Source organism: Mustela nivalis, assembly GCF_964662115.1.
Source record: "Mustela nivalis genome assembly, chromosome: 2".
NCBI classification, from domain to species: domain Eukaryota; kingdom Metazoa; phylum Chordata; class Mammalia; order Carnivora; family Mustelidae; genus Mustela; species Mustela nivalis.
The window spans coordinates 98,754,787-98,781,376 of record NC_139021.1 but is presented as its reverse complement, the minus strand read 5'-3'; the positions used below and the strand labels follow the sequence as shown (position 1 = coordinate 98,781,376).

Here is a 26,590-nt window from a genome sequence, read left to right as displayed (position 1 = left end):
AGAGAGAGAGAGAGAGAGAGAGAGAGAGCATGAGCAGGGAGGGGCAGAGGAGAGGGAGAAGCAGGCTTCCTGCTGAGCAGGAGCCTGCCGTCGGGCTCGATTCCAGGACTCTGGGATCATGATTGTGACCTGAGCCGAAGGCAGACACTTAACTGACTGAGCCACCCAGTCAGTTCAAAATTTTTTTCAAATTTCAAAAATTTTTTAAAGGCTACAACTGGCTCTCATTTATTTGAAACAAATCATGCATCCCTCTTTCTGAAAAGGCCTGTCTTCCGGACCCACGTTTCCTTCAATTTGCTGTTGGAATTAAGCCCCTTACTTAACCAAGGAGAGGCCTCAGTGGGGCTTCTCATGCACATTAGCTTTCGATTGGAGAATGTCTCACACTGACCCAAGTCTCCCCCCTGCCCCCCGCTGAAGAACCTGGTTGTTTGGCAGGCCACTCGTCCGGGCGTTTGGGGATCCAGATGCTGAAGAAGGAAGAAGCAAAGTGCCCAGTGCCTCAGGGTTTGTGGATTCTTCCCTTTGAAGACTAGAAGGGGCTTTGCAGATAAGGGTCAGCGTTCAGAGGCCCTCGCCAAGTCTGTGGAATGAAGACAAAGGAGTATAGAATTCTGAATTAATTGGACCAAGGTTATAGATCCCAGCTTGGCCTCTTACAAGCTGCATGACTCTGGGCAAATTCCTCATATTCACTGGCCTTCAGGTTCTCCGTCTGGAAAATGGCAGGTAACCAGGCCCGTCTCGCAGAGCGGCTGATCGCTGGGATGAAGTACAGCAGGCAAAAGCCCTTGGCACAGTCTGGAGTGTTCCCAGAGTCCAGAGTAGTCAGTGCATTTCCCCTCCACGTGCAAAGGGAAAGCCACTTGGTACAAAAGGCAAGTCCCCCCGAGTAGGCCCACAGGGCGAGCTTTGTTTGGGTTGAGGCTCTCAGGACGGAGACAGCATCCTGCCTCTGAAAATGATTATTCAGACCCAAGGCTGCCGCCGCAGATACGGCTGCTTTTTAGCCCCCGATTATGTCGGTGTTAGGAGCCTGACTTGCGGTTTGGCTTTCCTGTCGTTGGGAGATGGACCGGGCCATCCCCAGCATGCCCGTGGGCAAACAGAGTCGGCAGAGTGGGCTGTGATCCCTGGGCGGGCTCTCTGTGCTTCTCTTGCACCAACGGCAGGAGATCGATCAGTCGATCAACAAACCGACCAGTAAAATCATGGATGCCTTCTCCCTGCGGGACGCTGGCTCATGCTTTCTGTCCGGGGTCCGCAGCAGGACCTCTGCAGGAATATGGTGACACATATTCCTAGGGCGGCCCCAGGAGTTCTGTGTTGTTTTCATCTTAGCCTCCCAGGTGAGGAAATAGTCCTAGAGAAAGCTCTTAACAGTTTACATAGCATTGCGATAAAGCATAAATATTTTGAGTCTAAATGCCGTGCCTAATAGCGGTCGGAAATATGGGCAGCAATAGAAGGAAGAAGGCAGCTTAGTGGCTCTTTGTCCTGGTCCTCGGTGAAGCGGCTACACTCGCGCCCTTTGCATGGGCTACAGGGTGGAGGTCAGGGTGGTGAGGACACATTTTGATGACACAGAAACAAGGGCTGCAAGCCTGTGAGCAGAGCCAGGGCTCACTCCCATTTTCCTGCATTGCTCTATGTCTCTAATTAGCCAGAGAATTTTTGGAAATCTAAGCCTCTCTTGGATGTGCCAGTTCCCTTCCTGCCGTAGAGGAGGCATTTGTCCCAAGTGACTGGAGCCGAGGCGGGTTGATCCTGTGAGGGTACCTCTGTCACTCTATGGTTTCTAATCTGGGAGCCTCAGGTCCCAGGGGGAGGGGGACCACCATTGCAGGGCACCTGAGGAGACCTGTGCCGGCCAAGTGTTGCCTGCGGAGTCCGAATGATAGCCCTCCCACCCGTGTGAGCTATTATGTGGCAGATTCTATGTAGGTGGTTAGGGTTAATAAAATGTACATTGGCTTGGGTAAGCATACCTAAGTTCTTTTTTATAAAACAAGATTTTATTGAGAGAGAGATACAAGCATGAGCAGGGGGCAGGAGGGGCAGAGGAAGAAGCAGATTCCCTGCTGAGGAGGACCTGATCTCCAGGACCCCAAGATCATGATCTGAGCCGAAGGCCGATACTTAACCCACTGAGCCCCCCAGCCACTCCAGCATACCTGAATTCTGTATGGACTTCCGTCAGTATTTTCTTAATCAGAAATATTAAACATGTAACCATTATTACATGTGAGTCAGCCACATTTTGGGGGTTTACAAAGGGGTCCCCATGTTGAGAGTATGGGAGCTACTGATACGGAGCAGATCCAAGGCCAATATGGGGACAAACCTTTGAAATCGCAGACCCAGCAGGGCAGGCGCGGGCCTCCCGTGTTGGGGGCATAGCAAGAGGACAGTAGGAATAAGGAAGGGCTTCTGTGTAATGAGGCCTGGGAACAGCCCACTCATTTATAGGGTCTGTGGCTTGGCAACATGTTTACGAAACACCCACTTAATTTGTTAATTTTTAAAATGCGCTTTTATCTAAACTCACTTTCATGTTGCGGAGATCCAGGCTGTTTGGACAGCTAGCCCTGCAGAAATGGAGGCTCTGACTTATTTCCTGCCTCTCACCTTTCAGAGGGAAAAAAATCATATTATCGAATGGGATGGTGGGAAGCAGGCCCCCACGTCCTTTCTCACGGCAAGGAGACAGGCCACCAAGTTGAGTACCCGGGCACCACTGTGCGTCTCCCGGTGGGGTGGGGCCCCCCGCGGCAGCCTGTCACCTGGGACCCTTCCCTTCTGTCATATAGTGTCAGGTTCCAGGCCTAGATTTTGGGGCCTGTACATGCAGGCTGTGACTGCCTCACCTTCTTTTCCTGGGTCCAGCCCAGGACATGTTCAAAAACATTTATTGAATGAATAAATCAGTGAGTGGAGAATATATGAATAGTTAAGTATGTCTTTGACTTTTCAACTGAGAGATTGAAAAAGTTTTAAAGAGATTTTAAAGTCCAAATCACTATTCAGGGGTGCCTGGGTGGCTCCGTCAGTTGAGCGTCTGCCTTTAGCTCAGGTCACGGTCCCAGGGTCCTGGGACGGAGCCTGGGACGGAGCATGAGGCTTCTTGCTCAGCAGGTAACCTGCTTCTCTCTCTGCCTGCGGTTCCCCCTGCTTGTGTGCTTGCTCGCTCTCTCTCAGAAAAATAGAGAAATAAAATGTTAAACAATATGTTTACGTAGTTTTTTCCCTTTGTATTGCCTGCGTGGATTTATAGGTGGTCAGAGTGTTAAATGATAAATCTTATCTCCCCCCAACCTTGATTATAGAAACAACATATGCTCATTGTAAAAAAATAAATTAAGGAAGTGAGGAAAAGCCTGACTCTCCCTCATAACCATACGTCCGTGTGTCTCCAAGAGCACATCTTTCCAGACTGCCCTGGGTGTGTTCTGCACGGTTTCCATGGAGCCCCCAGACCCTGCTCTGTGCCCAGAGGGCTGACCCATTGTGGTAGACACCCGGCTTTTTTGCACACCCTTTCCCGGCTTCCAGTTATACTCAGCTGATGAGTGGCACTGGCCAGAAGGAAGCCTGTGGAAGGAAAAGAAGTCAGTACACTGCTCCCTCCCCACGGCCACCCCCTGGTCAACTGTCCTTCCGGACTTCAGTGTTTACCTCTGACCGTTCCTGGATGGCTCCAGTCCTAACCAGGTCCGGGACACATGACCCCATCCTTGTTCTTCCTGCTCATGGGGTCATGATGGCTTCTCACCATTGCTGGTCTCAGTGTCACCCTCCTGCTGTTCACTCAGCTGTCCACAGCTCTGGGATGGGTCCCTTCGCTAAATCTCCTCTATAGGAACCACACCAGATAGAGTCTGCGTCAGGCCTGATTAAAACAATACCCCCTGTTTTACATATGTGCTGCTATACTATGCATTCCATCTGGGTCCCTGCTTTTAAAGTTAACAATACTTGGTGATAGGAATCTTTTAAGGCCAGTAAGTACAAATATGTTTCCTCATTGTTCTATTCATTAGGATTTTCAATAGGATCTAATTAAATCCCACAAATATTTATTGAGTTTCTACCCTGTGTAAGATATAGTCCCTGCCCTTAATGGGGGTTACAGTGCTCTGTGGGCCTTAAGACAAGATAACTGGGTGGAAAATAAGAGGTGTCATCCAGGAGACACTAGTTACGAGTCATAAAATTTCAAAGGAGAGAGTGAGGGTCGTGGTGAAGGGCTTGTTGGAGGAGGCAGTGCTGTGATAGCTGGTGTGTGTGTGTGTGTGTGTACTTAAACCAAAGGGGACAGGAGCCTGGAAGACATCCCAGGCAGAGAAGGTGGCACGACCGAAGGCCTGGAGCTGAGACCTTTGAGGTTTTTCGAGCTGTGAAGAGTTTGGTTCAGCTGAGCAGAATGGAATGTTCTTCCACGGTACTTTATTCATCTCACCTCTTTTTCTTTCCTTTTTTTTTTTTTTTTTTTTAAGATTTAGTTATTTATTTTAGAGAGCGCGTGTGAGTGAGTAAGCAGATTTCTCACTCAGTGTGGGGCCCGACTCGGGACTTGACCTCACAACCCTGAGATCACGACCTGAGCTGAAATCACAAGTTGGATCCTTAACCAACTGTGCCACCTTTAAAGGAATTCATCTCACCTTTAAAGCAATTTGCTGGAATGGATATAATTTTTCTGTCTCCCTTCTAGATGATCATCTCCTGTAGGCCAGGGAGCATCCTTCATATCCTTTTATAGACCATATACTTGGAATAGAGTAAGGATTCCCAGTAGAGGTTTGTTGAGTGAATCCAAATGGAAAACCCTCTGATGGGAGTGGAAATTCGTTGTCAGATCGCGACAGGTCCCCAGGGCCAGGCTGAGTGGTTTGTGGGAAATGCTCTGAACTTGCCTTCTCCTGGTCAGTGTCCCCTCTCTCTCTTTTCTTGCTTTTCCAGGCTTAACTGGAATCATAGATATGAGCATGCTGTCTGGACAGGGACACTATCTCCTGAGACGAGAGGTCCCATTTTCCCACATATTCGTTCTCCTCCACGTGGGTTGGGGTGCGGGGGGAGGAAGCCCTGACTCATGTTAACCAGAAGAACAGCTGCACGTGGTTCCACCGAATCAGGCTGGTCTTTGGAACAGACAGCAAAACAAGAACCGAGTTTGGCTTTTTTCCCAATACGAAAAGTCCCGAGGGTCTCTTTTTTCCCTTCTGCTCCAGCAGACCAGAGAAAAGCCAGAGAGCACCCACTTTTGCCCAAGTGCTCAGCTTCTCCCCGTCTTCTCCACATCCTGCCTCTGGGGCTTGGTCAAGGCTGAAGGCATTGATTGTCGCACAAGGGAACCCCCAAAAGGCTGGCAGGTTTGTACAGCACTTGGGAATGCAGCGGCGGGACGTAGGTGACAGTGGTGGGCAGTGACCACAGTCATGAAAGAGAGGAAGGGACGATGAGTGTGGGCATGGTTGTGAACTCCGCCGCGTGCCGGCTTGGTGAGCCCTCACTCTGAGGCCACTCGCCCCCCTGAGCTTTCGTCTCCATCAGCAGAATGGTGGTATTTATCCTCACAGAGTTGTGCAAACAAGGGAGTCAAAACCAGACAGAAACACACAATTTGGCTCAGGGACTCACCGCAATCCACTCTTTTCTCCCTGCACATGAGTACTCTACCTTTTCTATTCCAAACTCGGGCGGGACAGAAAGTTACATTTCTTTGTGAACCAAGTGTGTAGCACTTCAGATGTATCTGAGGAGAATTATCCATTACCTCTTCACCCTCAATCCCTACAACAAAACAATAGGAAACAAATAAACCAAAACTTGAGCGTCTGGCTTCCATTCCGAAACCAGGTGTTGGGTGGCTCGTCTGTCGAGAGATGCACGCCACGCAGACGGATGGCTTCCCGAAGCCCAGAACGTGCTCCTCAGGGAGGAGAGGGCTTCGAACGAAACCAGTTTGTCCCGATGGACCCTCAGGCTGTCCTGTTGCGAGGGTCTTGTAAACATCCAGGAAAACCTGTTGGCTGTTGAAAATCCAGATTCTAAATACTGTTTACTCCTGAATAATTTGTAATTCCTTTCCCAGCTCAAATAACTATAAACTCCTACAAAGTGCTTTATAAACACTCATTAGAGCATTACTAACGTCCTTTGAGCTCCACGTGATTACCTCCATTTGGCAGTCGAGTAAACTGAGTCACAAAAGTTGAAAGATCTGCTCAAAGCTTTGCCAGGAGCGAAGACAGGGCAGGGCCAGAGCTCAGACATCCTGGCTCCTGGTCTGGCGAGCGGTTCCACGGAACGTGCTGGGATCGGCCGCGTCCGGACTCCTGACCTCTCAGGGTCCTGCCGTGCCACAGCCTTCTGGTAACCCATCATCTAGAACTGGCCAAGGTCCCCTGGCCCCTGAGATACCACTGTCCAGCAGCAAAGGCTTTGCTTTGAAAAGGCCCTCAGCACATGTGTCCAATAGCCACCTATGTCCTTCTGTTCCCAGAGGCCTGTCCCACTGATTCACAGTGTCTGCTTATACGGGTCACAGAGGGATCAGCAGAGAGAAGCAAGACATTGGTTTCCTGCTTTTCCTGAAAAGCTGAAAGCAGCCAGGATCCGTGGGGTAGTATACATTTCCTGGATTTCATCTGCCCTGCATTTAAACCCACTTATGATTAAGCTCTTCCATCTCCCAGGGTTAACAGAAAAGGCCGGCAACATGCTCTCCTAGATTGCCGGCACTAGGCTGTAGGCATGGGACCCAAGCTCGGCCAGCTTACAGCACTGCAGGGGACGCAAGTGACTGATACGAACGAAGAGGGGGCTTTACCGGGTAGCAGGTGGAGATGCCTGCGTCCCAGGCCTGTCAGCGGTGGTGCCGCGGGGCCAGTGGGATGGAGGAGGCGGCTCTGCCATCAGATTGCTGCTGTCTTTGACCTTGGCTGTGGTTAGAACTGTTGTCCCGAGTGCACTCGGCCTCCCGCTCATTTCTGGAAACCTCGGGATTGTTTGTGAGTTAGCAGTTTTCCTTCCAGCAAATTCCTTCCTGAAGCATACCAGAGTCAAGGGTTTTGTTTGTATTTGGTTGGGACCAAGTTGCAGAATGAGAGCGGTTTCTCTTTTCTTTCCTCCCAGTATTGAGAGATGGGTTCTAAGACTCCGAGGAGACCAGGGTACAGCGGAGATGGTAAAAGCATGGCACGGTGCGGGACGTCTGAAAAGGTTAGGAGCTAGTGTTTGAGACGAGCTAGCTCATTCGTCTCCAGCAGTGCTGAACCCACATCCGCAATGTTGCTGGGTGGTGCCTTGTGGCCGATCTCCCTGCCGTCAGCATGACCGGCGTCCTTGCCGGCATGATAGCCCCTGGCACTCTAGCCAGTGGTGGTGACTTAGACCAGCATCGATGTGTGCCCAACCTCCTGTCTCCCCCGGGCTTCTGTCAGCAGGTTGCTCCCCATCCAGGGTCCTTCCTGATGCGGCTTGCGTGTGGTGAGGGAGGGCTGCCCACAGCGGTGTGCGGGGAGTGCAGAGCACGTGCCCCGGAGCTCTGCGTGCTTTTGCCCTTCCTGGTACTTGGGGATGTGAGGAAGCTGTCCCGGGCATCTGGAAATCTGAAGAAATGGTGTTTTCACCGATACCAGGGTCAGCGAGCAAAATGCCTCTCACAGACTCATAGAAGAAGGTAAGAGAATAAAGATAATAATTACACTGTTTTTTTATGGAGAATCTCACTTGGTCTTCCTACTATCCCTACGAAGAAGGTGCTATTGTTACCCCTAATTCACAGGTGAGACAGCTGACTCGCCCGGGACTCTACTACTGAGTTACTGCACATCCAGGAGGTGCCTGCCTGCGACCAGGTGGCTTCTAGAGCTAACTCTCTCTCACACTTCCATGGAAAGATTATAAAAATCTATATTTCCAGGGGCCACACCCAGAGATTTCAATTCAGCAGATCTTGGGAGGGTGAGAGGCGGGGCTTGGAGACTGAGCGGCCACCACGCAGGGATCCCAAATGATAAGGAATGTGTCCATGGGCAGGTATGGGGCAGCTGCTGGCTGGCACAAGAGCGGATGTGGCCACCCCCCTCTCCCCAGGCTCGGCGAGATGCCTCCTGGTCGCTGTCCCCTTTCCTGACTTGGCCTCAGAGTCCTTCCCAGTGCAGGTAGTGACCAGCGGTCACACGGAGGTGGCTTCAAGGCAAAGGCAATTTGTCCTCTTCAGCCTGCAGAATGCGGGAGGGGGACTGAAGAAGCTGGGTCTTGTCACAGGTCACTACCAACAAAGAAGGAAAGTAATGGGCTGTTTCTGAGCCTCAGGTTTCTTTCTGCTCTGTCGCGGGGAGATGGTACAGAACCTTTCATTTTTAGCCTGGAGAGCGTGGATTCTTATCTCTAAGTTGCTCTATGAATTTCAGGTTATTCCAGCTACTTTAACATTTTATGACATTTTATAACATATTACAACTGTTGTCGAAATTGTGCAAGTTCGTTTGTTTGTTTTCAGTCATCCAAATGACCAGCTTCTCCCCCGTGGATTGGATTAGTTTGCACATGCTGGATCTGTTCATTAGGACGGCTCTACACACCACATCAACTGTTCAACCAGCAGCAGGACACGGGGAAGGGTTCTGTCCCACCCACTCCTTAAGGTTCCAGGCCGATGGAGGAACCATCCATCCTCGATGCTAGGCTTCCGAGATCAGGCCCCCTATGTGTTCACATCTAGGAGACTGATAGTAGTGAAAGACAGTGGAGAATGGCCCAGGAACATCTAAAGAGCATTGGTTGGATGTTGCAGTCCATTGGTCGGAATTGGCCACATGGCTTTACTCCGCCGCAAGGAAGGCTGGGAAATGGAGGCGAGTGAGCCCAAGAAGAGAGGGAGACGGGTCTGGTGAACAGCCAGCTAGAGTCCCCTTGGGGAACATGAGGAGCTATGGGTGTGCCCAGAGGAGCGCCCGAGTACCACACAATCCAGAGTGGGTGCCTGGGTCACTGGTATCTAATTCCGTCCCCCGGTTGGACAATGAAAATACATTCAGTGGAACAATTTTCAAATGGTAAATGGTAAAAAAGCCCCAAACCAAGGAGAAAAAAAAAAAAAAAGAACAGTGCTTTAGAATTCTTCCCATTATTTTAACAGTCTTTCAGGGCTTTTTTGGAGTTCTTTATATATGTATAATTTTAGAAACACTTGTCTGGCTCACCTCGTGGTTTCGCTCATTAGCTGTTTGTCTCCCAAAATGTTTCCTTGGACTCCCAGGGAAACCTATCCAAATCCGTCCTGGCCTTCTCCATATTCTAAAGTATTCCTCCAAGACTGGAGGAATGCATTAACGTTTCTGGCTCGGAACAAAAATGTTGGCCCAGGTCCTCTTTCTTGAAAGTCCTTGTGCCTGGGCCCATAAGTGGTAGGCTCTGGGTCTATTGCAAGTATGACATCTCAAGCCTCATTCCATTCACCCACGGGGACTTGGATACCCACCTCACAGGACAGTGGGGAGCTGTAGGGGAGCCGCTGTCTGGCGAACAATAAGCATGACCTCTACTGCTGTTAACTCCAGGGTCAACAAGCCATCCACTGGCGTTCTGCTGGGTCGGGCTGTGCGGGTGAAATTTATACCTGTGGGGAAGCAGCTAAACATTTATGCTTGGAACAAAGATGTGGTCATGGGGTGCTTCCCATGGGCCCAGCTCAGAGGTGTCTCCCAGAGTTCTTCCTTGAAATAAACCCTGTGTGCTCTCCAACCAACCCTCACTGTGCCGTGACTCAGTTTCCCCGACAAAAGGGGGGATACGATGACAGTTCTAAACTTGTTTGCAAAACACTTTGAGAGCCTTGAAATAAAGGTGGTATTTAGTGTGAGTTCAAAGAGTTACGTGATTATTTTATTGCCCCTTTTATTCCTGAGATTTTTCTGTTTGCTTGGCTTATAAACCCAAGCCAGAGCCATAAAATCACTTTTATGCAAGCGCCTTTCACACACATTGTGAACCAACTGTGTATTTCAATCAATGGACAAGGCACTCAGGAGGGTGAGGTCAGAGACGTGCCGAACGGGAACACTGGTGGCTTCTGCCTAACTGAGGCCATGACCATCCACTGTCACCGAAACTGCTCCACACTCGACCACATGACCCACGCGTGCACATATTGGATCTGTTGGTTAGGATGGTCCCAAACACCAAATCCACTGTGTTTCTCAACCCATTGTTCTTTCATGTGGGGTCAGTCTGTGACTCATCACATTCTTCCCGCAGTCCCATGACCCCCAAGCAGAGGATGAAAGAGGCTTCAGTGTAAGTGACCCAGGGTGGGAACCCCTTCTACAGCACCCCAGGTGGGTGACGGCCATAGCCTTTGCTAGCCAGCACGGGGCCCACCCTCCCCATTTAGGGACTCATGCCATTCTATTGTTGGGCAGATCTGGTCATAAAATGCTCTTCCTAAAGGCGAGCCGCCATGTTGGCTACGCTCAGGTGAGTCCCAGGTTGCCCTGGGTTCCCATGCTGGGCATGGAAGCCGGTGACAGGAAAGGCTTGGAAAGCTCCGGTGGTCCCGGGCCTCTTTAAGCCGTTGAGTGGGAAGAGAAGATGCACGGGACCCAAGGGTCATTTCTGTTAATGTTCTTCTAACGCTCGGTTTCACAGACCATGGCAAGGGGTGGCCCATTTAGATGATTCAAAGTTTAGGATTAATTTATAGGAACAGACTCTTCAGGGACAGCATTTTCGCTGCTGCTCTCCTTCTGTGCATTCCATTTTCGGTCGTCCAGGTCAGGAGCCACAGCCCACCATATCATGCAGGAACAGGGAGCCTCTGTGGCCTCTGGTTCCATTCACAGGAGCTTACAGTGAATGATCTGCTCTTCGAATTCACTGAGTAAATCATTTATTCAACTGCCATTCAATAAACCCCTCCTGTGTAAACAGCCCTCCCCAAGATAAGGGAATTCAGATCCTTATGCTTGAGAAACTTATATATTCCTTAGGGACATGAGAAATTTTACCTGGACAGGCCCTCTGTACACCTCGCCCCAGGAAATCCCATCCTAGGATGCTGGAGGTCTCTGTTATTTCCCTCCATTGGTCTCTTTCTCTTTCTCTCTCTGTCTTTCTGTCTGTCTCTCTTTCACATACACACACACACACACACACACACACGCACGCACGCCCTGGAAGACAAGTTTCTTTTACCTGGCAGCCACCTTACCCCATGGACCACGGAGAATGAGAGCAAAATGCAAGCAGGTGTGAGGCTACCGGCCAAATGACCTGATTCTGAGGGAGACCCAAGGCCGGGACAGCTGTCCCAGGGGCGGGAGTCAAACAGGGATGACCCAAACCCTGGGCTTGGTTGTTGGATACTTTGTAGGGAGCTCCTGAGAAATGCTCTGTAAATCTTTATGGAATAAATGAGTAAGAGAGTGAGGGCCCGAATGTGGAGTCCGCCTGCCTCTCTACATGGTCCCAAGTATTACTCATCCTCATTTTCATTCTTCTGTGCTGAATGCTCTAGCCTAGATGATTCAGGGAAAGGGATTTTTAAAGCCAGTCAATTCCAGAGATAGCTCTTGCCATCTATTGGCCCTGGACCCTTGTCTTCCAAGAGATTTTATAGAACAGAGAATTCTAGAACCAAGGCCTTGTGGGATTCTCTCTCTTTTAATCTCTCAACAGAGGTAGGTAGGGGCATGTATTATTATCCACTTGAGTCAGTTGTCCAAGGAAACCCAGCGGTGAGAGCATTCATGTTTAGGTCGTTCCTTTTAATGTGAACCTGAAGTCCTTGGGAAAACATCTGCAGTCATAGCGTCCAAGTGAGGCAAGCAGAGGTCAAGGGTCACCATCCCATTTGACAGATGGAAAACTGAAGGCTGTCATTGATGGAGTGAGCTAGGACAGAGCACAGAAGGGAAGCCATCTCTCTATGCTGCGCATGTAGATGAGTTACTCTGAATGTCCGCTGCTGCGTGCTCTTGGGATATGCCTCCTGGAGTCGGCCTTCCCTGGCCGGTGCTCAGAACTGCCTCAATTCAAAGATTCTGGACTCAGAGGACTCCCTCTCTGACTACAGACTTTCACTGCTGCTGCCCTTGCCAGGAACTCTTTCTGGCCTGTCCACCTCCCCCTCCACTCTAGGCCATTTTCAGTCCATTTTACGACCGCTCCTTGAGCACAGGAGACCCTTTCCACGTCTCATTGACTCTTTGCTGAACATTCCCCCAGCCTCGGTTCTAATTGCTCCAAGACATACCTGCAATCAGTCCCATTCCCTGGGCTTTAGACCCTGATGTCCAACTGCCTTCTGGACACACAGCTCCGCCAGGACATCTCATGAGCACCGAAAACTCAACACATTGAAAATGAATTCACTGTTCTCTCCCCAACTTGCTCTTTTTTTTTTTTTTTTAAGCTTTATTTATTTATGTGAGAGAGAGCAAGTGGGGGGCGGAGCAGAAGGAGAGGGGAGAGAGAATCTCAAGCCGACTCCTGGCTGAGCATAGAACCTGACAGGGGGCTCAGTCTCATGACTCTGAGATCATGCGGGACCTGAGCAGAAGGCAAGAACCAGTCACTCGATCTATTGAGCCACCCAGGCACCGCCCCCTGCCCGCAACAAACTTGCTCTTTTTCTATGTTCCCTTTCTTGCCATGATGGTGCCACCATCTACCCAGGAGGTCATTCAAACCCAAGACCGGGTATTGTGCTTGGCAAGCTCATCTCCCTTAGTCTCCCTCCAATTGACCGTCCGGGGACATCTTAGTTTGCCCATTTCTGTCTCTCTGCTGTCTTCTATGGTCCTTTGTGGTCCAGGCCACTGGCCTCCCTCATTGGGATCATGCCGGCCTCTCCCCCGAGCTCACCTCACTCTCTAGGCTTCTCCTCTCCAACTCCACATCCAAACTGCAGCAAGAGAGATGATTCTAACACACAGATCTGATCATTCTCCTCCTTATCCCTGTGGCCTCGGGATAAAAATCACGCGTTGCTGGGTCTCCGTCCTCCTCCCGCTCCCTCTGCGGTCTGGCCTCTCCCTGCACTCCCGTTTCACCAAACCACTTCCTGTCCCTTCTGTGCTTTTGGCTCTGGTGCCTGGGAACTTTGTACGCGCTGTTCCCTTTGCCTGAAATGTGACCCCCTTCCCCATCTCATCCACTCCGGCTCAGCTAACCCCATACTCTCTGTGTGTCGCAGCCCAGAAGTCACCTTCCCCAGAAAGCCTCTCTCGACCCTCCGATCTGGGGCAGATTTCCCACCTGGGTTCCCACAGCACCGTGCCACCCCCCACAGAACCCCAGCACCATCATCTAGCTGACAGCCCACACGTCCTAAGCACTCACTCTGTGTTAGGCTGTTTCTCAAGGCTTTACTCATGATCACATTCAGTCGTCACTACAGCCCTAAGAAGAAGATACCTTATTATGCCCCCATTCTACCGACGAGGAAGCAAAGGTGAGAACAGTCACATACACACATATCTGGTAAGTGGCGGGAACTGGACTTGAGGCAGTGGGACTCAGGATGCTACAAGGTTTCACGATTCTAGCTGCATTTGAATCAGCCTTTGAAAACCACTCTTGCTTGTGCCTGATCCTAAGGGATTTTTTTGGTGGTGGTGGTGGACAGTCGGCACGAGTCCATAATTCTAAAAATCTCCAGAGGTGAAACTGATGTGCTGGACCAAGACCCAATATGCCGCATAGCAGCCACCTGTTCCATTGTCTTGGGTCTGCAACGAGCTTCGTGAGGAACAGGGAACATGACCTCTGACTCGCCAGCTCCCCTCAGCACCTAGAATAGTGCTTGGCCCACAGTCAGCTTTCATTAAGTGTCAAGGAGTAAATAATTGTTTTTATTCTGGGCTGTCTGGAGTCCTGGGATGCTAGAAAGAGCCAGATAACCTGGCCCACTGGCCCCATGAGTTCACAGTTACCGTCCTCAGCTCCCCTCATGGCCTGACTCCTTCCCAGGAACTGTGGAAGTTTCCCCCACCTGCCCCCATCTGCCATGCTCTCAGCAGATGGCCCAGCCCCCACACATGACACCAGGATCTCCAGAGCAAGATCCCTTGGCTGGCCTCCCCCCTCTCTGTGGCTCCCCAAAGGTCTCAGGGCCTTTACTCCTTGATCTTTTACCTTTTCGGACACAGAAGGTTGAGGCTTCATTCTGCCTCAGGCTCCCCTCCCCAGCCTGAGCCCCTGGAATGACATTAGTCCCAGTTCCCAGGTGGCACCCTCCATCATTTGCTATCTTTGGAACCCGCGCGCATCCTCCCTTCTGACTTCCCAGCCGTCACTCGCACCAAATGTCTCTGCCTCCCAGGCCCCACGCTCATGCCCTAGGCCATCCTGGTGGCCTCACAGCTGACCGGCTTATTCTCGTCTTTCAGCGCTGCCCCCTGTCCCCCACGCCCATGTGGTCATTCCACACCTCTTGCCAACCTTCCAGTGAGCAGAACAAATGTACGGGGCCCTGCAAGCTTCCTCAAAGATTAGGCCTGAATTTCTGTTTAGAACACCATCTCTCCTCCTGTCCTCTCTGGTCTTGTTAGATCTCTTCCTTAAACATTTCCTGCCATCCCTCTGTGTCTCTCGTTTCCCCCCCGTCAAAGCCTCGTCCAGCCTCAGAGCCCAGTTCAATGCCCAACCTGAGCCCCATGACCAGCCTAGCAGGAAGGGGGGGCACCTTTCTATGACTTTGTTCTGCAGTTCAGCAGCATGTGCTGCTTTTCCAGACTTACTATCGATTTTCTTCCCTCCTTAATGGACTGTAGGCCCCTTGAGGGCCGGATCTGGCCTTTCTCCCCTGCAAGCGCTCCGTGGTAGCTTTGCACAGAGAGAAGGCTCCATTCTGCCTGATGGTTGCAGAGGGACACACGCTCTCGCAAGCTCCTCTTGGCCCTGCACAGACTCACAGTGCCATCAGCAGTGCCCAGAAGCCGGCAGGCTGTGCAAAGCAGGAGTTTTGCCCCTATGTCTTCCCGGGGCCTAGGCAGGCCTGCTGGGAAGCTGTTCATGGCCACACGGTTCCTGGGATAGCAGCCAGGCAGCAAGAAGCTGCGCATCTCGAGGCCATGGAATGGGCAGCCTCTCCTCCAGGCAAGGCCGCACTGGGGCCCAGTGGGGTTACTTGGGTCAGGGATCAGAGCCCTGGTCAGGGTGGCCCCTTTCTGTGTGGGCCCTCCTGGACACCCTCACTTTCCTCCAGCACGAGTTCCCTGGGACTCCCCTCCCACTTCCCAAAGAGGGTTGAGAAAGGACTCCCCCGGGGGACAGACTCAGCGCAGCGAGACTAGAGCACAAAAGCCAACAAAACCCACCTCACTTGTAATGCACCCGCCCTGGTCAGTTTGTCAAGCCCTACTCTGTTTCCTCTGAGCAATGGGACAGGGAAAAGAATTTAAAAAACAGAACAAAACAAAAAACCCTGCTCTAAGTATGCACAAACTTTATGGCCTCCCTCGGCTCCTTGTGCTTCTCCTTCCCCCGCCAGGGCTGGCTGTGAGTTCCCCTCCCAGACTTTGTGCTTTCCATCCTAACGTTTCTGGCAGCTCCTGCATGAATGGCTAACACAGTCATTTTCTCCCCTCCGCCCCCATTATCAAAGCGTGCTTGAATAACTGTTAACTCCCGGTTAACAGAATCGTGTTAATCATCTACAAGCCCTTGGGCAGGGAAATTATTCTGTGTAACCTTGTCCCAGTGGCGGGAGAGCCCCTGTCCCCTGGCAGCTGACCTTCAACGAAAACCGGACCTAGAAGCTGGTGAAACCCAGACCGTGAGGGGGTTACAAGGGCTGTTCATCAGCCAAGGTCAGAAAGCGCTGGGCCAGGGTGACCCTCATGCTCTGCCTTCCCAGGCGGGAGGATGCCTTTCCATCCCGTCACCCTTGCTCCAGGACCCTGTAAAGAGACCAGGCTGCACTCCCCCGCCCCCCAAATTGTTTTGCAAGCGAGGGCTAATCTATCGCACATTCTTCGTTGCTGGGAGACTCTGAGTGGCTGTACAGGCTGTTCTTTCCCGGAGCCATAGTTCAAAAGTACTGCTGACCCAAACACGGATTGTAACCCTGCCCTCCCTTGTGCGGGGCTGGGACGGCCGCTGGGATGTTCTCCCCCACCCCCCACCCCCACGTGGCTCCAAGTGGCCAGATCCACCCTCCAGACCCAGTGGCTGGGAGAGTGACCTCCTTCTGAAGTTGGGTGGGTGGCGCCCTTCCGGGGCAGGGGAAGCAGGAGCTGGAGGAGAGGAGCACGAAGGGGAGCAGGGAGGCTCCGGGGCCGCCCCTTCCCTACCCCAGGAGTGGGGCTGAAGCCGCTGAGCCCAGCTCCGCATCCGGATCGCGCCCCCGGGCGCCCGAGGGTGGGAGAGCCACCTTGGAGAAAACGGCCCCTTCATTCACTAAGCGGGTCTGTTGCGGAGGGGGAGGCCCGGGGGAGGGAGAGCCGCTGTCCGCGCTCTGGCTGGGCTGGCTCGCTCCCCCCTGCAGCAGCGCCCCGCCCGCCCCTTGCGGAGGGGAGATCCGCGCCAGAGCAGGGCGCGGCCAGACTTATTAGGAAAGATGCGGCGGGGTCTTGGCAGGCGCGGCGCGGCGGCTCCGGTGTCCCCGCGCGTCTGGTTCCTGCCAGGAGCTGCGCTCTGGGCCCTGCCGGCCTGGCCGGTCCCCAGGCCGCGGCTGCCCACGCGCCTGCGCCGCTCCAACCCGAACATTTCCACATTAGGCTGCCTCCCCGCACTCCGCGCCCCTGGCCGTGACCTCGGGTGACCTCCGCGGCGGGCTCAGAGCCAAGCCTTCCCCACAGGTGCTCTGGCTGTTTTCTGGGTCGCCCTTGTGATCGGGTGTCCAGGCACTTGGCAAAATTTAGCAAAAGTTCTCTGGTGCCGGGTTTCACCCTCGCGCTACTGACACAGACTCTCTCGGGGACCTGTGAGCCGAGCTTGCGGGCCTCGGCGGGCACGGGTGACCGCGCCCAGCCAGTTTCACAGGCGCAAGAGGCTGGATGACTTCGCCTGTTCATCGCTACCCCTCCCTTGAAGCTGGTCTGAGTTCCCTTGATTATTGATAATTTAAGTTCCCTTGATTATTCCTTACACACAACCCCAGGTCTCTATTTGCCGGGGCATATATGGCAGCCACCGGGGGCCCTGCGGGTCTGGAAGGGGTGCTGTCCAGATGGGAGCTGGGCTGTCAGTGCTCACTCGGGAGGCCGGGGAATTCGAGGCTTACTTAAAAAATGACACGTGTTGAAATGATGATAATTTGGATAAAGTGGGTTAAATAAAATGTTATGAAAATTCATTTTACCTGTGTCTTTTTACTTTTTAATGGAGCTACCAGAAACGGTCCCATGCGCGCCTTGTGCTGTGTTGTGGGGGACAGTGTGGTTCTAGACAGTCCCTGCAACCATGCGTCCTTGTCCTGCATGTCCGGGACTGCAGGGTGCTTCCAGGCTGTGTAGCTCTGGCTCCTTCCTCCTTTCTGCCTCCCTCCTTGCAGAGCTTCGAAGTCATGTTGCAGGGCCCAGGGCCCGCGTCTCCTACGTCTCCTATCAGGGCAGACTCTGGGATAAAGCCTCCTGTGGCCACCACCCCGCCTGCATATGCACGCTGAGACATTGTCCCACTGTTTGGGGGTCAGGAGGCTGTACCCAGTCCCAGGCGGACAGCACTAAATGTGGGCGGTTTTATTTCTCTATTGCAAGCGGCACAGAATGATGAGCCCAAGTCATGACGACTGGATTGCAGTTACCGGCACTCGGGAGAAAGTGCCCACCGGGTCTGGGCTTCAGACCTGTTCGGTAGAACTCAAAAGAAACTTTGAGAAGTTCTTCTTTTATTAAGAGCACTAGGATTTTAAATCAAATAAAATGCCATGTATCACAATTTATTTCGTTCTATAGGCAACATTCATGGGAAGTCAAAATGTCATGAGTTAGACATGTCAGTGTCAGACTATTGTCTGGCATGGTACCTGTGTCCCCTGTGGCTGTTTGAACTTGATTTGTGGCTACTCCAAACTCAGATGTAATGGAAATATAACATGCTCTTGGGTTTGGAGAAAAAAAAAAGGATGAAAAAAAAAGTAAAATATCTTACTAATGATTGTTTATATTTATTATAAATATTTTAATATTTTATATTTTTTCAATCGAGTTATATCATTTATAATTAGTCTTGTTCCTTTTTTTAAAAAAAGATTTTATGTATTTATTTTACAGAGAAAGTGGTTGACGAGAGACAGAGCATGAGCAGTGGGGAGAAGGCAGAGGGAGAAGGAGAAGGAAGCGGGGAGCCCGATGTGATGCGGGGCTCAATCCCGGGACCGTGAGATCATGACCTGAGCTGAAGGCAAACGCTTAAAGGACTGAGCCACCCAGGCGCTGGTTCCTTTTTTGAACATAGGTACTAGAAAATTGAGAATGACTTTTGTGGCTTACACTATTTCTATGGGGCAGTGCTGCTCCAAGAGAAGGATGCATTATTTATTCTGACACAATTACAGATATAGGTGAGCATCTCAGCCAGGTTTATCACAGCGCTGGAGCCTGGAAACTTGGACTCTGAGTCTTCCAGCCGTGCAACAGAACATACGTCCAGTTCTGTAGGTTTGAATTTTGGTTCCTGGAGCCAGATGTTCTCTGGGGGACCCACCTTGACTTAACGTCTCCAGAAACAGCCCGCTGGCCCTCTGGGAATCTCCCAGGTTCTGCAGAGACTTGTCAGGTAGTAATTACAGGTGTGCAAAGACCCTCCTGCTTCATACACTTAGTCATAATGATTTACCTTTACCAGGCACCAAAGGTGTGCTGGGAGATTAGCTGAACAGAGAGAAGACGCGGCAAGCAGATCACCTTGAAGTTGACCGGTCAGCCCGATTTCACAGCACCTGCCTGTTCTAGCCTGGGGGCTGCAATTTATTCTTTGGGAAATTGCAAATTCTGCCTGCAGGCCCCAATCCAAATCCTGGCTTCTCTCTCCCAGGTTCTGGAAGACAGGATGGAGGCATCTGTAGGGCAGGGGAATGAATTTCTTTTCCAGGGAGTTTTCCACCTGAATTAGCTTTTATGACACCTTCAAGCAGTCTCTAAGACTTTGGTCCTTAAACACACACACACACACACACACACACACACACACACACACACGCCTGTGCACACATTCAAATCCACATCAGAATGTCTTTGTTCTTTGGCCCCCTGGAGTCAGGTGCTGAGTCATCTACCTGCTCCCCTTCCCAACCCCTCCCAAGCAGGGAGCCCTGGTTTGGAGGCAGTGGGAAGAATCCTGGAGAATCAGGTGTTCCTGCCCTTTTGCACGACCTGGGCACTGTGCCTGCCTGCCCCACACGCTGAATGCTGCTGGGAAGGAGAGAAGCAACATTCATTAAAGGGGAGGAAAAATTAGGCCCTTTTCATTAAGGTCAGAAGATTTCTGCGGTTGGAGCAGCTGGCCAGGTGCATGAGCAATTTTCTTAGCTCCTTGGCAGCAGCGAAGTATTTGAAAAATAATGGGGCCCTTAGTCTTATAAGTAAAAACGCATTTATCTTGGAAATTAAAAAAAAAAAAGTGCTGGCGGTGGAAATTTTCGGATGAGATGCATTTCTTCGTGCCTGAATGTCTTGAATGCCTGCTGGCTTTGTCTCCCTGCTAAGCTACTCACACTTGCAAATCTGTGCTTTTCAAGGTGAGGAGCTGAGAGTAAAAAAGGGCTGTGAGATGTATTTCTGGGAGGACGAAAACAGGAAACAAATTGGAAGGACAGCGTGTGGGGTGCGGATGCTGGGTTCAGGGAGAGTGTTTGCTTATTTGGACAGAGAGCAAACGTCCCATGCCACCCAGTGCTAGGAGCTCCACACTCTTTTAACCAGCCCTGGAAACCGAAGTTCTCTTTGGAACTTGGTGAGACTGTTATTTATTTATTTTTTTTCGGCTTAAATTGCTTTTATATGGTTACCCTCACGACTCCTTTCTGTTTGGGGGATATTTTTCATATTTTTTTTATTAAAAAGAGCCCCAGAACATCTTGATTTTGAAAATGCACGTTCACCCAAATAAGGCACCAAGAGCATAAACAAGGCGGCCTCAATATTTTGTGTCAACAGCCAATGTTCCAAGGATGCACAGCCGAACTTGAGGGCAAAGAAGGAAGGAAAAGGCTCAGTCCTTGCCCCTAGGTGTTCCAACACCTCCAGTCCCCTCCTCGGACCTCCTTTGCCGACTTTCACTTCTGTGATTTTGAAGGGAGAGAAGGCAGGTTGGAAAGAAGGAGGATACTGCGTGTGTAGGTTATGGAGGGAAGGCTCAAGGTGTGCTTGGGGAGGGAGAGGAAGGAATGGGGGATGGGGAGTTGCTTGTGAAGGGGGGGTCCAGTGACCTGTGGGCGAATTCTGTCAGCACAGATCCGTCCATGGCCTCCTAGGCTCATGCGGTAGACTGTGGTTGCCGCCATGCCCCTCTGGGCGAGGTCACAGGGCTGTGTTGGTCTATCTCATAGCAGGGGCACCGGAGGACATTCTAGGGGCTCCTCATCACCTCTGACAGTCACTGAACAGTTCCACTGTCCAGAGAAATCCCAAAGATGCTCACACCATCTGCCATGTGGCCCAGGAAACTACTCGTCCTTACTTGGCATTTCCCAGACCCACCCGGTCACCGGACCTCATTACCCCTCCCTGAGTTGTCTGTCTGCTCTCCCTTCCTGTCCCCTCACTCTGCCCTGGGTCTCGGAGTACAGTGTTGAGGGGGAAGGGACAGACTGAGCTCAACACTTATGGCCGTTGACCCCAAAAAGTCTGTGCTCGGCCATCTCCGCGGGCCTCTCAGGCCTCGGGGGTGTGGGTCAAAAGCAGATTCTGCAGGGAAAATGGCGACATGGAGTCCAGAGACATTATCTACCTCTTATTTTGCAGACACGGAGCCCAAGACTCATCCAGGTCATGTGACTTGTCTGGAGCCGTTGAGCCAATTGGAGAAGAACCAGCGCTGGCACCCAGCTTTCCTGACTCTCTGTATGCGCCCCCCCAAACTTACCTATGGGGAACGTTCTACCAGGCCGTTCTTGTCACCGCCGGCGGAGTAATAGGTGTGGTTTTGTGCTATACTTATGCTTGTCACTAAGTCTATCCCCTGGCCTGCACGGCCTCTGTGTATCACCACATTTCCTGGAGGCTCTGCTTCTGACCTGGGTGACTCTGCATGCCGTGGAGCAGAGGGGGTCCCTTGGTAGAGTGTTCTGGACCAGGAGTCACACAGTATTGTACCGGGGCCAGCTGTGGCCCACTGGCCAGAACCAACGGTCAACGATTCAGGAATCTTGGGCGTCACTTAACTGTTGATAACGTGAACACGGCTCTGGGGAGAGGATTCGCACCACAGAAACTGGTAAATGCTACAAATCGGGGTTTTCTTTTCCCTTAACATTTAGCTGGTTTACCAGCTCACCACGGATTTGGAGGTAGAACCCTGCTTAGGGCAGGGAGCTACTTCCAGGCAAGATGTTTAGTGCTAATTAAAAAATGGAAGGTGGCCCTATTGTGTATGAAGGGAAAGCATCAAATCTGGGAAAACTACCATATGGGAGGTGAATGTCATTGATTGAGGACTGAGGAGAGCTCCAGGGAGCAGCAGGGCTATCTAACGTGATGAGTGACAGTGAGGCCTGGTGGGACTCTGACAGCCATCTCGGGACAGCTTCCCCAGGGTCACCTATGAGCTGGTGAGCTGGATGTACCTCTCGGCCCTGGGGCAGAAACCTGGTGAAGGGCAGCCACGGTCCATCACTGTCTCCCCCAGTCCTGCCCCTGCCCAGCACATCAGCAAATGTTATCAATCCATCCCCGGTCCACAGCTGATTGTGCCCACTGCTCCTTACTGCGGCCACTAGCCAAGTGCAAGGCTCTGTCCCATCTTTCCTGAGATGCCCCCTTCCCTGCATTCTTGCCCATCTCTAGTTACTATCAACACAGCAGCAAAAGTGATGGGGGCAAGAAGGAGGAGGAGCAGGAGAAGAAGGAAGAGAAGGAGGAGGGAAAAAAGGAGAAGGAGAATTTATTATATCATCCTTCCCTGGACTTCATCAAAACCCTTCAACAGCTTCCCATTGTACTTAGTATCGAGCAAAGCTCTGTGAGAGCTAGCCCCTGCCCCCTCTCCAGCTTCTCTAGCTCTGTGCTCCTGCATCACTCTTGCCATACTGGTCTTCTTTCAGTTTCTTGAAACCAGCCTCAGGACCTTTGCACACACTCTTCCTGCCTCCAGGACTATGTCCTGAGTCATCCCATGGCTCCTTCATTTCCTTTAGGTCTCATCTTGAGTGCCCCCTTCTTAGATGGAGCGTTCCCACTCACCTGGTGGAGCCCCTGGGGGGCTAGCAAGAGGCTTTCCACACAGGACCGGTGAGAACCAAGCAGTGTGGGACTTTGGGGTGAAAGGAACTGTATGAGTTCACAGTGTTCCCCTTAAATTAGCCAACACCGTAAACCTTACAACAATACTGCTCAAAAGTCTGTGTTTGCTGACTATACAGTTCTATGTCCATTTGGGCAGAGGCCTGGGAAGGCGGCCAGCGAACCAAGGGGTGCATGGGGATGATGGGGGTGCGGGAGCCCCGGCAAGCCACGCATACTTCCAGACACTCCCATCTTGTCCTAAAGCTCTGACCGGCCTCTGGTTTGTTATTAGAACGAGCATCGATGATTCACGTTAAACAGATCCGAAGCAAAACTCATAATTTGTTTTTCTTGAAATGGTCCTGAGAGGTGCTTTCCAAGAAATAAGAAAAAAAAATGAACTCGCAGTGACTTTGAGTCTGCCGAGGGGCAGTCAGTGGTTCATTCCCAAGTGCAGAGCTTTCCCTGTCGCCCAGTGCACAGGCAGTGAAGGAAAGGGCTGCCGAGCCTGGGAGGTCGAAGTGCTTTGCTGTTGTTCTTGCGGGGTCCTCAGCGGGTGCTTATGGGGCCCCGGGGGCAGGGGCTGGGGAAGGGGTGCCTCCAGATTCCGTCATGGCGGCAGAGCACATGGCTTAGAAAACTGGAACTGTACCCACTGACAGCTCTGGAGCGCAGCAGTCTGAAATCAAGGTGTTACAGAGCCACGCTCCTTGCATGAACTCTAGTGGGGAATCCCGCCTTGCCTTGTTCAGCTTCTGCGGGTGGCTGGAAATCTTTGGCATTCCTTGGCTGGTGGCTGCCTTGGTCTAATCTCTACCGTCATCATCACGTGGCATTCCTCCCTCTGTCCCTGTCTGTGTGCAGATGTCTTCATAAGGACCCCAGCCACGGGGTTTAGGAAAACCTCCTCCAGCATCATCTTAACTTGCTTACATCTACAAAGACCCCCTTGCCAAATAGGGTCCCGTTCACAGGTAGTGGAGTAAGGCCGTCCCCATCTCTTTCTGGGGGACACAACTCATCCCACATAGGAGGGGTCCCCTTGCTCCTATGCGGGTAGTCATGTCACATGTGTGTGTCACAAACATGCCGAGCTGATGAGGAAACCTCACCTCCAGCTTGAGTAAGATGTGACTTCCGAGTACGGGATATGCAATTCACCAAAACATTTTGAGGTTTGGAGTGAGAGCCTGCTGGAGGTTGGGAAGCCTCCTTCCTTCAAAGATTTCCCAACATGTGTTACACAGGTCGCCATGGCAGGCTGAATAGTGGCACCTCAGGAGATGTCCACGTCCTGAGCCCTGGAACCTGGGGTTGTGTCACTCTCCATGGTAAAAGGGACTTTGCCGATGGGATTAAGGATTTTGAAACAAGGAGACAATCCTGGATGATCTGAGTGAGCCCAATGTCATCACGAGGGTCCTTATAAGAGGGAGATGGGGGACTCAGAATCCGAGAAGGAGACGTGACTGCAGGTGCAGAGGTTAGAGAGGTTAGAGGGGTTTAGAGCTGCTGCACTGCGGGCTTGGAAGATGGAGGGAGGGACAAGAGCCAGGAATGCGGGCAGCCCTCTGCACCTGAAAATTCGAGGAAGCAGACTCTTCCTTCGGAGCCTTCAGAAGGAACCAGCCCTTGATCCTTGATCCTACTCCAGTGAGATGCATTTTTCACTTCGAATAAATCAATTTATCTAGTTTAAGGCCGCTAAGTTTGTAGAAATTTGTCACAGCAGCAACAGGAAGCTAATACAGTCACACAGCCCAGTTTCCTGTCTTGTATTAATTTAACAAACGATCCGTCTCTCTATTGTTTCTGTTGAGTAAGATCTAGAGTGGTATACTGCATGTAGAAGACACTTAACTCTTTGTTGGACGGATAAATTGAGAGCTTGTTATATATTGTGTGGTAAGCTGGCCTCTTTGGATACGTCACTACCCTCGTCTCTATGAGTATGGAAGAGGACTGGATAGTAAACAAATACTTCTACCCATTAAGGCATGACTGGGTTCCTTGGTGAGTGCTATGGCATTGGAACACCAGAGAATGTTGACCGAGGAGAGCCAGGGGACCTAGCTTAGACTCTGGGGTCAGGCAGAGCCATCGGGGGGACACAGAGCTGAAATGAGGATGAGACATGCTTCCTTTTGGTTCTAGTTTCAATGACAGAAACGTTCTCTGCACAAGGAGGTACCCGGATTTGAGCTCTATCATGCCCCTCCTTTTGGGGAACGGTCTGAGGTTGTCATTTGGTGGTGGGAAAAAATGTGGTGTGGGTTCAGCCTGGCGCTGAGCTGGGTGTTCATCTTCAGTCCGCCCGCGGTCAGTGCCCTCTGAGAGCTCTCCTGCCCTCCCCGCATGCTGTGGGTTCCGCCGATGATCCACAATCTGCCCGGTGGGGAGTGAAGCGTGGCTGGGAGTGGGGAGTGCCTTTGCCCCACTGCGACAGGCTTGGAGGAGGCATGAACCTGCCTGATCCTTATTCCTGGGGCTGCTGGTGTTTTCTGAGGCGGAGCTGGAGCCCAGGGTAGATTCGCATTTATGGGTGTCTCTGTGCTAAGGAAGGGACAGGACCTGGGGAGATGACATTGAGCGACACGGAGCCCCTACACCCCCGTGGTGGGGACACTTGGGAGAGGCAGACACCGTGAATACAGGACGTAGAGTATTGTGCCAAAATTATAAGTTAGGCACTGCAAACTCTGCCTGGGGGATTCTGGGCAACACGGAGGAGACCTTGAAGATGCTGGAGTTTGCTCTGTGAAGAAGCTGGGGGAAGCCTGTTCTGGGTGGGAGCAGCAGGAGAGTAGGTTCTCCAAATTCCAGGGTTCTGAATGGTTGGGGGCCCAGCTTCACGCCTCCTCCCCAGGTCCTCACACCGGGCACTAGGTCAGCAGCAGGACACAGTCCCTCTCCTCCCTTCCTGCGACAACACTGTCACATCACTGTCAGCACCCCATCTCAGATGAGCCTCCGAGAAGGGCCAGAATGCATCTGATCTCCAACAGCTGCTGAGATCCCAGTGCTGTCTGCTTAAAACCCAAACCCGCACTCCTGGCACCATGTGGATGGTGGGTCTGCGGGAAAGCTGAGCCCGATTTGCCCCCATGCCCTGGCCCCCAACCGACACGTGCACCCCTCCCATTTGCTGGAGGTGCATTTCCCAGCTAAGCTGTGGGTGGTGCAGACCTGGCCCCACGGGCGGTTCCAAGCCCTGGGGTTCCAGAGGCTGCGTGTCTCGGGACGGATGGCCGTATTAGGGGGCACCCAGGGAAGCTTCTGAGGTTTGATGGGGCCCTGCTGACCACGCTGAGTTCTGCCCCTTCCACTCCTAAGGGGGAGGGCTTGTATTGGGGCCATACACGTGCACTCCGGATGTGTCCCCCGGAGCCTGCTCTGGGAGGAGAGCCACTTGCGCATGGCAGCAGGAGGGCCTGGGGTGCCAAAATATTCCGCAGGTTGCCACTTGCCACCTGCCAACCAGAATCCCTGTGTTCCCCTTCCCGCCCCCGCTTCCAGCCCTGCCTTATCAAGTGGAATCTTGTAGGAGCTACTGGCACCTCGGCAACAGTGAGGAAAACATCCTAGTCAAACAAAGACTCTCCCCAGCACACAAGGGCTAGCCCTCGGCTATGGCCTCATGACAACAGTCCTTGCTTAAGCTTTTATGGGGGAGCCAAATGCCCTAGTACCAAAGGCTGTCCCACATCCCTCAGGGGAATCATTCCCCTGCCCCCCAAGCTGGGCACCCATTTGAGGAAAGACCTTGGCCCCACAGGCAAAATGGCAGCCGAGACGTGAAGGGCTGGAGTCCTGCCTTGGAGCAGAGCCAGGGAATGCGGGGGTGGGCACCCTCCCCAGTCTGTGCTTCTCCATCATCCTAGGCCACCTCCCTATGGAACTAGGCAGGAAGTTCCGTGAGGAGGCAGAGGGGGAAGGAAGCTGTGTCCAGAAAGAGCCAGAACGCTCGGTGCATTCCCCGTTCAACTGGGGAGCAAGGCCAGCCAGGACCTCCCCTGGCCTTCCTTTAAGCTCCCTTAGGGTTTTGGGTCGGCGCAGAGAGGCACATACAACCCTTTCCTTGAGGACCATCGTTCTGTTCTAGACTAGCTTACCTCAGTGCAAGGCTGCGGCCACAGTGCTGAAGCCCTGGGGGGAAGCACTCAACTCCCAGCACTGAGAAGAATCCC

At 52.1% G+C, this 26,590-nt stretch overlaps 3 long non-coding RNA genes across 3 annotated transcripts; 2 read left to right on the top strand and 1 right to left on the bottom strand.

Annotated features, from left to right (window-relative positions):
- Window positions 1-6,392: 6,392 nt before the first annotated feature.
- On the top strand, window positions 6,393-9,120 carry LOC309859701. The gene is made up of 2 exons (XR_014308832.1): window positions 6,393-7,690; window positions 7,796-9,120. It is a non-coding gene; the product is annotated as an uncharacterized lncRNA (long non-coding RNA).
- A 3,293-nt stretch (window positions 9,121-12,413) lies between these two features.
- LOC309860434 lies at window positions 12,414-13,068 on the bottom strand. Its single transcript, XR_014309369.1, has 2 exons — window positions 12,880-13,068; window positions 12,414-12,564 (listed from the first exon to the last, which is right to left on the bottom strand). It is a non-coding gene; the product is annotated as an uncharacterized lncRNA (long non-coding RNA).
- Window positions 13,069-15,723: 2,655 nt separating this feature from the next.
- On the top strand, window positions 15,724-24,299 carry LOC309859700. Its single transcript, XR_014308831.1, has 3 exons — window positions 15,724-16,317; window positions 18,234-18,392; window positions 20,925-24,299. It is a non-coding gene; the product is annotated as an uncharacterized lncRNA (long non-coding RNA).
- The last annotated feature ends 2,291 nt before the right edge of the window (window positions 24,300-26,590 follow it).